Source organism: Sorex fumeus, unplaced genomic scaffold (genome assembly GCF_029834395.1).
Source record: "Sorex fumeus unplaced genomic scaffold, SorFum_2.1 ptg000038l, whole genome shotgun sequence".
Lineage (NCBI taxonomy): Eukaryota > Metazoa > Chordata > Mammalia > Eulipotyphla > Soricidae > Sorex > Sorex fumeus.
In genome coordinates this window covers 7,718,979-7,730,208 of record NW_026606095.1, presented here as the reverse complement: position 1 = coordinate 7,730,208, position 11,230 = coordinate 7,718,979, and positions in this window count along the sequence as shown.

Genomic DNA, 11,230 nt, shown 5'->3' with positions numbered 1-11,230 from the left:
TAATCCTCAATTGTTATATTTTTGTTTTATTTCAAGAATCTCACATTTCAGAGAGAACAAAAGGGAATTCCCTGCCACAGATGAAGGATGGGATGGGGGGATGGGAGGGTCGGATGGGTTACTGGGATCATTGGTGGTGGAGAATGGGCACTAGTGGAGGGTTGGGTACTCGATCATTGTATAACTGAAACCCAAGTACAAAAACTTGTAAGGTCAACAATTGTATCTCATGGTGTTCACTAATTAAAAAAAAATCTCACATTTCAGATATTGGATTTTTCAGTTCTAAAATTTATATTTGTTTTTTTAAAAAGTTATCTTATTAGAAAAAAAATTTTTTTGTGTATGAAGTAAATTATGAGGTGTATAATTTAGTTAATACAGTAAAGAGAACTGCCATAAAGTAAAGAAGAGAAATTACACACCCAGACCAGGGAGTTGAGCTGGAGAGTGCTGGAAAAAACATACACAGGAATCTTCATTTACCTATTTTATTTTGCACAAGTTTGGTTAATTTCAAGGAATGGATTCATTTTATTCAAGTTTTAAATATTTTTCATGATCATCCCTTGTGATAATTCTAATATTTGGAGATTGCCTACAGTGAGGTCTTCAGTTTCATTTCTGATACTTATAACTTCTTTGATTTGGGGTTGGCTTTTGTTTTGGATTGATTTTTCTATTTAGCATTTTGGGTTTTGGTTTTGGTTTATTTTTTTTTTAATATACCAGGGATTGAACGCAGGTCTTATGCATGCAAGGCATGACCTCTAACCACTGAACTTATTGCTTTCTTTTGACCTCCTTTTTGTCTTGTTAGAGATTTATCAATTTTATTTACCTTTCAATAAATTTTTTGCTTTCCTTGATTTTTCTTTTTTTTTCAATATTGTTAATTTCTTCTCTTAAATTTTCTTTTTTGTTTTTCTGTGAAATTGGCGTATAGTATCCTAGCCTAGTTTGAGAAGGATTAGAAAATATTTTAAAATAATTTTGTAGATGTGGTACTACAGATATAGCTTCATACATGCAAGGCAAATACTCTACCTACCTCTGCACTATATCCCCAGCAAGATGATAGATTTTTAACAAGGTTTATCGTGTGATCATTTCACAGTGTATACAAATATCAAATCATTCCATTGTACACATGAAGCTAAAACGATATGTTAACTTTATCAGTTAACAACAACAATAGGGACCACGGATGTAGATAAATGGTAGCACTGCATTATAGCACTGTCCTCCACTGTTGATGCTGTTCATCGATTTGCGCTAGCCGGCACAGTAACATTGTGAGACTTGTTACTGTGTTTGGCATATCGAATAAGTCATGGGTAGCTTGCCAGGCTTTACTGTGCAGGCGAGATACTCTTGGTATTTTGCTGGCTCTCCACGAGGGGCGGAGGTATCAAATTCTGTTTGGCCAACCAACCACATGCAAGGCAAACACCCTACATGCTGTGCTATCGCTCCAGCCCATAGCTAAATGGTAGAGCACACATATGAGACTCAAGACTTGATGCCAAAAACAAAACAAATGACAACAATAAAAAGCAACAGCATGGTTGGAGGATACAGTTAAAATTAATATTTTCCACTGTTTGGGGGCCACATGTGGTAATGCTCAGGGGTTACTCCTGGCTCTGCACTCAGGAATGACTCCTGTGGTATTTGTACAATACTGGATTCCTGGGATCCAGGTCAGCCATGTGAAAGGCAAGCACCTTACCTGCTGTCCTCTCACTTGGGCTGTAATATTTTCCAAAGTAAAACAAACCAAAATAAAGAGGCTGTGAAAACCAATAGCAAGAATTGTAAGGCATATGAGAAAAACTGAAAGACTATTATCAAAGAATAGATTCAAAAAACTTTCCCCAGAATGCAAGGGCCTAAATTTTCAGATTGAATGGCACCCAACACAATGGATGAAAAGAAAATTAAGCCATTGTGAAATTCTAGGACTTTGTCAACAAATCAAGCTTCCACAAGCTTCTAAGAGAAAAAGAATGTCATACAAAGACTGAAGAATTAGAAGAGCTTTGGATGTCTCTGCAGTAGTACAAGTAGTTTTAAAACTGCAAAATTTTGATAAGCCAGTATTTCCAGTCTAGAATAATAAATCCGTCTAGAAATTCAAAGTAATGTTAAAGAAATAATTTTTCAAGTATTTAAAGGTAAAGGTAAGGGCTGGAGCGATAGCACAGCGGGTAGGGCGTTCGCCTTACAAGCGGCCAACATGGCCGACCCGAGTTCGATTCCTCCGCCCCTCTCTGAGAGCCCGGCAAGCTACCGAGAGTATTCGATATGCCAGACACAGTAACAACAAAGTCTCCAATGGAGACGTTACTGGGCCCGCTCGAGCAAATCGACGATCAACGGGAGGGCCTTTGCTTTGGGCCTTTTTTAAAAGGTAAAGGTAAAGGCCCTCCCGTTGATCGTCGATTTGCTCGAGCGGGCCCAGTAACGTCTCCATTGGAGACTTTGTTGTTACTGTGTCTGGCATATCGAGTATTTGAGACTCAAAATTTTTCCTTTGTGTTCTCCTTCCTAAAAAGTTACTAGAGTATATACTCCACAAAAAGAAAATGATTAGTTAAGACTAGGAAAGTCTAGCACCAACGGAACAGAAGATTCAATACAGGAAAAGTGAAGAGAATCTATAGGGCAAAAATGGTGAGTTGGGCAAGCAGACCCCAAGAGCAACTAGATAGAGTGGACCTGATAAATGTGAGGAAAATTTCTTCTGCAAGTTGTCAGTGAACATATTTGCCTTTGAAACACTCATTCACTTAATCACTTAATCACTTAACTTCCCGTTAGTCGTCGATTTGCTCCAGCCGGCGCCAGTAACGTCTCCATTTGTCCCTGTCGTGTGCTAGTGTAGCCCAATGGCATCTCTTCGCTCCGGGAACATGAAGGGCCTCAAACCGATCGTTCATGATCTTGACGAAGAAGTCTGACCATCTGGTAGGTGGGCGGCCACGCGGTCTCTTGACATCCCGTGGAATCCAATCAGTAACAGCTCTAGTCCAACGGTCGTCTTTAAATCTCGTTACGTGACCAGCCCATCTGATTTTCGACACCTTGGCAAATGAGACAGCGTCCCTGATTCTTGATCGTCGACGGATGTCAGAACTCCGGATTCTCTCTCTCATTTGAGTGAAACGTGATATTCCAAGCATAGCTCTTTCTATTCTTCTTTGGGAGACCTGAATGAAAGGTCTCATTCACCTGAAATACTCATTAATACAGAGAAAACTAAAGCAACAGAAAAACACTTGGTTTTTTGCCTGAGAGGAGGGGCACCCAGGAATGTTGGGGATTAGTTCTGACTGGATGCTGGCGGCAGGGTAGTGTAACTTCAGAGCTGGGGGTGGGGTGCATGTGCAGTGGCAGGGATTGGAGTGGCAGGGACTGAATCCAGTGTCTTCTACATGCGCTCACTTCTTGAGCACACTTTCTGGCTCTAAAAACCAGCTATTGGGTCAGATCTATAGTACAGTGGGTAGAACAGTCACCTTGCATGTAACTGTCTCAGGGTTGATCTCTAGCACCACATATGTTCCCCCAAACCCCACCATGAGTGATCCCTGAGCACCAAGCCAGGAGTAAGCCCTGAGCACAGCTGCATGTGGCCCCAAAATCAAAAGCAACAAACAACCAAAAAAAGAATAAAGCATTAAAAAGTAATAAAACCCCACAGGTGGGACCAGTCTACAGACTAAAATCTCTGGGATATTCTCAGAATGGGGGTTGGCCAAATCTCTCACCACGTTTCCCCCTACCAGAAAACCCATATATCTCCCCTACACACACACACACACACACACACACACACACACACACACACACACACATACAAACACACATAAACCATCTTACCATCAGAGAAACGGTCTAGCAACACATCTCCAAAAGAACATGATACCAGGGCTGGAGAGATAGCACAGCCGGTAGGGTATTTGTCTTGCATGAGGCCAACCCGGGTTCGATTCCCAGCATCCCATATGGTCCCCTTAGCATCGCCAGGAGTAATTCCTGAGTGCAAAGCCAGGAGTAACCCCTGGCTGGGTATGACCCAAAAAGGAAAAAAACAGAACAAGACAAAATAAAACAAAAACCATGTTACCTCTGAATCTTCCCAGGTAGATTAAGAACTCTGGAGCCTTCTCAGAATGGGGGCTCTCAGATTCCCTTTCCATCTGAAAGCCCAGCACCCCACCACCATATCCAACATCCTCTGACCCAGCTCCAGAACTGAACCTCATCAAACTGCCAAGCTACCAGGTTGTTCCAGATTTATAGCTCCTGGACCACATGACACCTCCAAATATTGTTGCACTGTCAGCCCAGTAGGATCACAGCAAATACAATGGGAAAGTTGCATAGAAGCCCACCAAGCTCAATGAACCTAAAGAGTAACATTGAAGGCTCACGTAACACAGCCAGCAGTGTGTAGATCCTCAGACAGTGAATTTAATAACATAATTGTGAGATATTATAGTTGCCACAAATTAACTCTATGGATCAAAGTTTTGATAATCCCATTTGCCTTTGTGTTGTAACAAACAATATGAAGTAAATTTATTTGTGCCTGAAAAGGGTCAGACTAGGGTGGTAAGTGGGAAACTGGGGAAGGGCACACTGGTGCTGGGACTGGTGTTGGAACATTGAAACTGAGTTGGAAGATGGAAGGGAATGTTGAAAGAAAGTGGTGTTGGGGTCCTTGGGAAAGGGATATGTTTACATTGGTGATGGTGAGGTGCTGGAATTATGTGCATGAGAAACCATCATTAACAATAATGGAAATTACGGAACTTCAATCAATAAAAAAAAATCAAATTAAAAAAAAACGATTCTCAAAAGAACAAGAACAACCAGTGCTGGCATGGATGTGAGGAGAAAGGGACTCTCTTTCATAGTTGATGGGAATGCTGACTGGTCCATCCTTTTTGGAAAACAAGACGGGAATTCCTTAAAAAACTAGAAATTGAGCTTCCATATGACCAAGCAATACCACTTCTGGGAATATGTCCCAAAGGTGCAAAAAAGCACAAAGGTGCAAAAAGCAGAAATGACATCTGCACCTGTATGTTCATTGTAGCATTGCTTAAAATAGCCATAATCTGGAAACAACCGTAGTGCCCCAGAACAGATGATTAGTTAAAGAAATTTTGGTACATCTACGCAATGGAATACTATGCAATTGTTAGGAAAGATGAAGTCATGAAATTTGCTTATAAGTGGATGGTCATGGAGAGTATCATGCTAAGTGAAATGAGTCAGAGAGGGACAGACAAAGAAGGACTGCACTCATTTGTGGAGTATAAAACAACATAACATGAGACTGACACCTAAGGACAGTAGATACACAGGACAGATAGATTGCTCCATGGCTGTAAGCCTGCCTCATGAGCAAAGTTTCATCCCTTGTACCCCATATGGTCCCCTTGCTCACAGGAGTGACCCTTGAGAGCAGAGCCAGGAGTATGCCCTGAGCACTGCCAGGTGGGTGACTCCCCCCAAAAATCACCAAAACAGGGACTGGAGAGATAGCACAGCGGGTAGGGTGTTTTCCTTGCAAGCAGCCAACCCAGGTTCGATTCCCAGCATCCCATATGGTCCCCTGAGCATCGCCAGGAGTAACTCCTCTGAGTGCAGAGCCAGGAGTAACCCCTGTGCATCACTGGGTGTGACCCACAAAGAAAAAGAAACAGAAAAAAAACCTCACCAAAACAAAAGAACTAAATCCCATTGACCTGGCCTGCATAACAGGCACTTTTGCCACCTAGTCTTCCTTGGAGTTCAATGCTTTACACTTTTAAGTAGTCTTATTTGTATTTAAATTAGAATGGTGCCTAAAAGGTTCTGAAGGGAAAAAAGGTGAGGTCTAAGAATAGAACTATACTGACCCAAACTGAAAGGAGACTATAGACCAAACATGATTGCCATTCAATGCCTCTTTTGCAAACCACAACACCCCAAAGAAAAGAGAGAACAAAAGGGAATGCCCTGCCACAGAGGCAGGGTGGGATGGGGAGGGGTGGGGGGTGGAAAGGATACTGGGATTAGCAGTGGTGGAGAATGGGCACTGGTGGAGGGATGGGTGTTTGATCATTGTACAATTGAAACCCAAGCACAAAAATTTGTAAATCTACAACTATACCTCATGGTGTTTCACTAACAAAAATTTTTTTAAAAAATGTAAATGATAGAGAATGCACACTGGTGGAGTGATGGGTACTGGATCATTGTATAACTGAAACCCAAGCACAAAAAGTTGTAAGTCTACAACTGTACCTCATGGTGTTTCACTAATAAAAATTAAAATAATAATAAAGAATAGAACTATAGGGGTCAGAGCTAGACGGATGACCTAGGTTTTATACTCTGCACCCCATAAGTTCCTCCGAGTTCACTGAGCACAGAACCAGGAGGGATTCCTGAGCACTGCCAAGTGTGGTCCAAAAACTGAAAAAAAAAAAAGTAGAAGTATAGGTGCTGGAGAGATAACATAGTGTTTGCTTGCCCCAGTCAACCTGATCCTGCATGGTGCCCTGAGGCCCAGTTGTCAGAACCAGGACTCAAGCATATTTTAAAAACTAACATACTCAGAACTCTTCCTAACACCATGTACAAAAGTAAGATCAAAATGGATTAAAGACCTCAACATCAGACCAGAAACCATAAGGTACATTGAAGACAAAGTTGGCAAAACCCTCCATGACATTGAAGCTAATGGTATCTTCAAAGATGCCACGCCACTGGCCGAGCAAGTGAAAACAGAGATAGATAAATGGGACTATCTTAAACTAAGAAGCTTCTGCACCTCAAAAGAAACAGTGACCAAAATACAAAGACAGTCTACAGAATGGGAAAGGATATTCGCTGAATACACATCTGACAAGGGGTTGATATCAAGGATATACAAAATACTGGTTGAACTCCACAAGAAGAAAACATCCAACCCCATCCAAAAATGGGGCAATGAAATGAAAGAAACTTTCTCAAAGAAGAAATTCGAATGGCTAAAAGGCACATGAGAAAATGCTCTACATCATTAATCATCAGGGAGATGCAGATCAAAACCACAATGAGATACTATCTCACACGTCAGAGACTGGCCCACATTCAAAAGAACAAAAGCAACCGATGCTGGCGTGGATGTGGCGAGAAAGGGACACTCCTTCACTGTTGGTGGGAATGTCGACTGGTTCAGCCCTTCTGGAAAACAGTATGGACGATTCTCAAAAAATTAGAAATTGAGCTCCCATTTGACCCAGCAATACTACTTCTGGGAATATATCCCAGAGAGGCAAAAATGTATAGTCGAAGTGACATCTGCACTTGTTTGTTCATTGCAGCACTCTTTACAATAGCCAGAAACTGGGAGAAACCTGAATGCCCAAGAACAGATGACTGGTTAAAGAAACTTTGGTACATCTACACAATGGAGTACTATGTAGCTGTTAGAAAAGATGAAGTCATGAAATTTACATACAAGTGGTACAACATGGAAAGTATCATGCTAAGCGAAATGAGTCAGAAAGAGAGGGATAGACATAGAAAGATTGCATTCATCTGGAGGATATAAAGTAACAAAATATGAGATTAATATCCAAGAATAGCTGAGATCAGCACCAGGAGGATTACTCCATAGCTTAGAGGCCGGCCGGGCATTCTAGGGGAAAGGGAAGCTCAGATAGAGAAGGGAGCACCAAATAAAGGGTGTTTGGAGGATTCTCCCAGGAGGGGAGATGCATGTTGAAAGTAAACTATGGACTGAACATGTTTGCCACTCAATGCCTCTTTTGCAGACCACAACACTCAAAAGGAGAGAGAGAACACAAGGGATTGCCCTGCCACAGAGGCAGGGTGGGATGGGGGCGATGGGGTTGGGAGGGATATTATCCATGGTGGTGGAAAATGGGCACTGGTGGAGGGATGGGTATTTGATCATTGTATAATCGAAACCCAAGCACAAAAAATTGTAAATCTACAACTGTACCTCATGGTGTTTCACTAATAATAAAAAAAAACTAACATAAGAAACAGAAAGAGCCTGTCCTCCCCACCCAAATGAGACCCCAAGTCATCGCCTACGAATGGCCTCTCTGGCTCCTGATCAAGCTGCTTAATGGCCATGATCCCAGAGACTCAGAAACAAATCTCGAAACCCAGCGGTTTTTGGCAGAAATGTGTCCAGACCCCGCAGTAGGTTACTGTTTCCGGGCCACCCCAGGGGGGGAAAGGGTGCTGTCCCTCTGCCTGTTTTCTTCTGGTGGCTCTGTGGCCATCATCCTCCACAGGCCACTGGACAGTCAGGCTTGGGCCTGCAGTGATGAAACTTGTTGGGCCTCACGGGATGGGGTGGAGCCGGGCCTGTCCTCCCTACCCCAACGAGACCCCAAGTCATCGCCCATGAACGGCCTCTCTGGCTCCTCATCAAGCTGCTCAACGGCCATGATCTCAGAGACTCAGGAGCAGATCTGGAAACCCAGTGGCTTTTGGCAGAAATCCCTCCAGATTTAAGTGTTAAAATTTCGGAATTTCAAAATCCCGTGGCCACTACTGCAGCCACGCGACATCATATGTTATTCATAACCAGCAATAGAAAACAAACTGTCTACTGTTGCCTTTTCAGCAGATCTGAGTGTTGGGGTAAAATCACAAATAATAATGGTGGGTCTGGTGTCAAAATATTGAATGTAATCAAAGTAGAGAGAGACTAATGTGGAAATCATCTGCCCCACAGGTAGGGGGAGGGTGTGGGAGGGGGGTATACTGGGGTTTTTGGTGGTGGAGAATGGGCACTGGTGAAGGTACGGGTGTTTCATTGTATGACCGAGACTTAGACCCAAAAGCTTTGTAACTGCTCTCACGGTTATTCAATAAATAAAATTATAAAAAATGAAAAAAAAGTAAGGTGGAGTTCATGCACAATTCAATCAGCTAATCAGTGGCTGAATAAATAGCAGTACTCCTACAAAAAAAAAAAGAAACTTATCAACATATAAAAATGCCTTAGATTTATCTTAATAATATTTGTAACCTCTGGTCATTTAATTAGGTTTTATTTGGGAGCCACACTCAGAAGAGCTCAGTGGCTTCTCCTAGTAGTGTCTAGGGGACCAGGTGGTGCTGGACATTGATCCTGGGCCTCCTATATGCAGAACTGACACTTAGCCCAAAGAGCTATTTCTCTGGCCCTTATAACCTATGACTTTCTATCATGCTTTATTTATTCTTCTGTATTTTTATAATAAATTATCTTCATTGACCAAAAAGGTAAAGGTAAAGGCCCTCCCGTTGTTCATCGATTTGCTCGAGTGGGCCCAGTAACATCTCCATTGGAGATTTTGTTGTTACTGTGTTTGGCATATCGAATACATCACGGATGGCTTGCCAGGCTCTGCCGTGTGGGCGAGATACTCTCGGTAGCTTGCCGGGCTCTCCGAGAGGGGCGGAGGAATCGAACTTGGGCCGGCCATGTTGACTGCGTGCAAGGCAGATGCCCTACCGCTGTGCTATCGCTCCAGAAAGAAAATTTAAAAAAAAAAACAGAATAGAACTGTATCTTTGCTGATGTTCTAGTTCAAAGTTGGTATCTATCTATTGCTCTATAGCCTATACCTGCAAAGTAGAACATATCCCACTGTACTCCAAGAAAGACTTTGTAAGCAAAGAATTTTATACCAGTCAAGATAGGATACAAATCTAGTTAGGCCAAAGTACTTTTGAACAAGCAAAACAACACATATAAAAGTGAACTTTCATTCAACACAGCACTTTCATTCAACACAGCAGTAACTCTACCAACTTGCTATTTTCTTCACAGGCAGATCTGGACCTACTCTCACACATTTATTTGGCATGACCTACACTTCATGGTGTCTTCTAGCATAGAAAAGTGGAAATCATTGTCCACGGTCAGAAAAACTGAACCACTCCAAACGTCTCCTTTACTGATACAGAATGGCTGATTAGTGACACTACAGCTAATCTAGTTGCAATGCACACTCTCTACATGGTGGTCTTTTGATGCCAAAATGTCTGACCTGATGTTCATTTGATGCGACTGTTGTCCAGTACTATGGTAATAAGGAATGCAGGCAGACCCATGCTCCAGTATGCTAGGGAGAAACATTTTCTATCCAGAGAAGGTGTCACTCATGGTTTAGGCAGAGATAAAAGAAACTGCAGAAGTTCCCTTGGGAGGGAGAGAAAGTTCTGGAGCAATAGTACAGTGAGTAGGGCACTTGCCTTGCACATGGCTGACTTGGGTTTATTCCCTGGCACCATATATCATCCTGGGAGCACCAACAGGACTGAATCCTGAAGCACATAGCCCTGAGCACTGCTGGGTGTGGCCACAAAACCAAGAAACAAAACAAAAAAGAAATCGACGTGGTAACCTGAAAAACTGGACCAATGCTGTTGTCATAGGACTCATTCACTCAATGGTTCTTGGCACCAGGCTACCAAAGATGCAAATCATCGTGGGTCTCTCTGTACTTAGAGTCATCAGTGAGCCAACTACAGCCACTTAACACTCCTTGGACTAAAAGATTAGTGCTGCAATTTTGGGACAAACAAAAACAAACACACACACAAAAATAAATAAAAACAAACAAAAAACAAAACAAAACAAAACCAAAAAGATCAAACATACTATATAATACCTAAAGAATAATACCAATAGAAGTGAGGGCCAGGAGGACTGGACCATAGTATTAAACTTACCACAAGTGGAGAGGGATCGGGGTGAGGAGTAGGGGAGACAGTGCAGTTAGAATAGAGAAAGGACCGTTCTGACAAAGTTGGAAATATTCACTCTGAATAAGAACTGAGTGCTGAAAGGAGGTAAAGAGGTATGCATGATACCGTTTTAGTTACAGTATTGCAAACTACAGAGAAGAAGGAGAAGGAGGAGGAGGAGGAGGAGGAGAAAAAGGAGGAGGAGGAGGAGCAGAAGAAGAAGAAGAAGAAGAAGAAGAAGAAGAAGAAGAAGAAGAAGAAGAAGAAGAAGAAGAAGAAGAAGAAGAAGAAGAAGAAGAAGAAGGAGGAGGAGGAGGAGGAGGAGGAGGAGGAGAACAAGGAGCAGAAGAAGAAGAAGAAGAAGAAGAAGAAGAAGAAGAAGAAGAAGAAGAAGAAGAAGAAGAAGAAGAAGAAGAAGGAGGAGGAGGAGGAGGAGGAGGAGGAGGAGGAGGAGGAGGAGGAGGAGGAG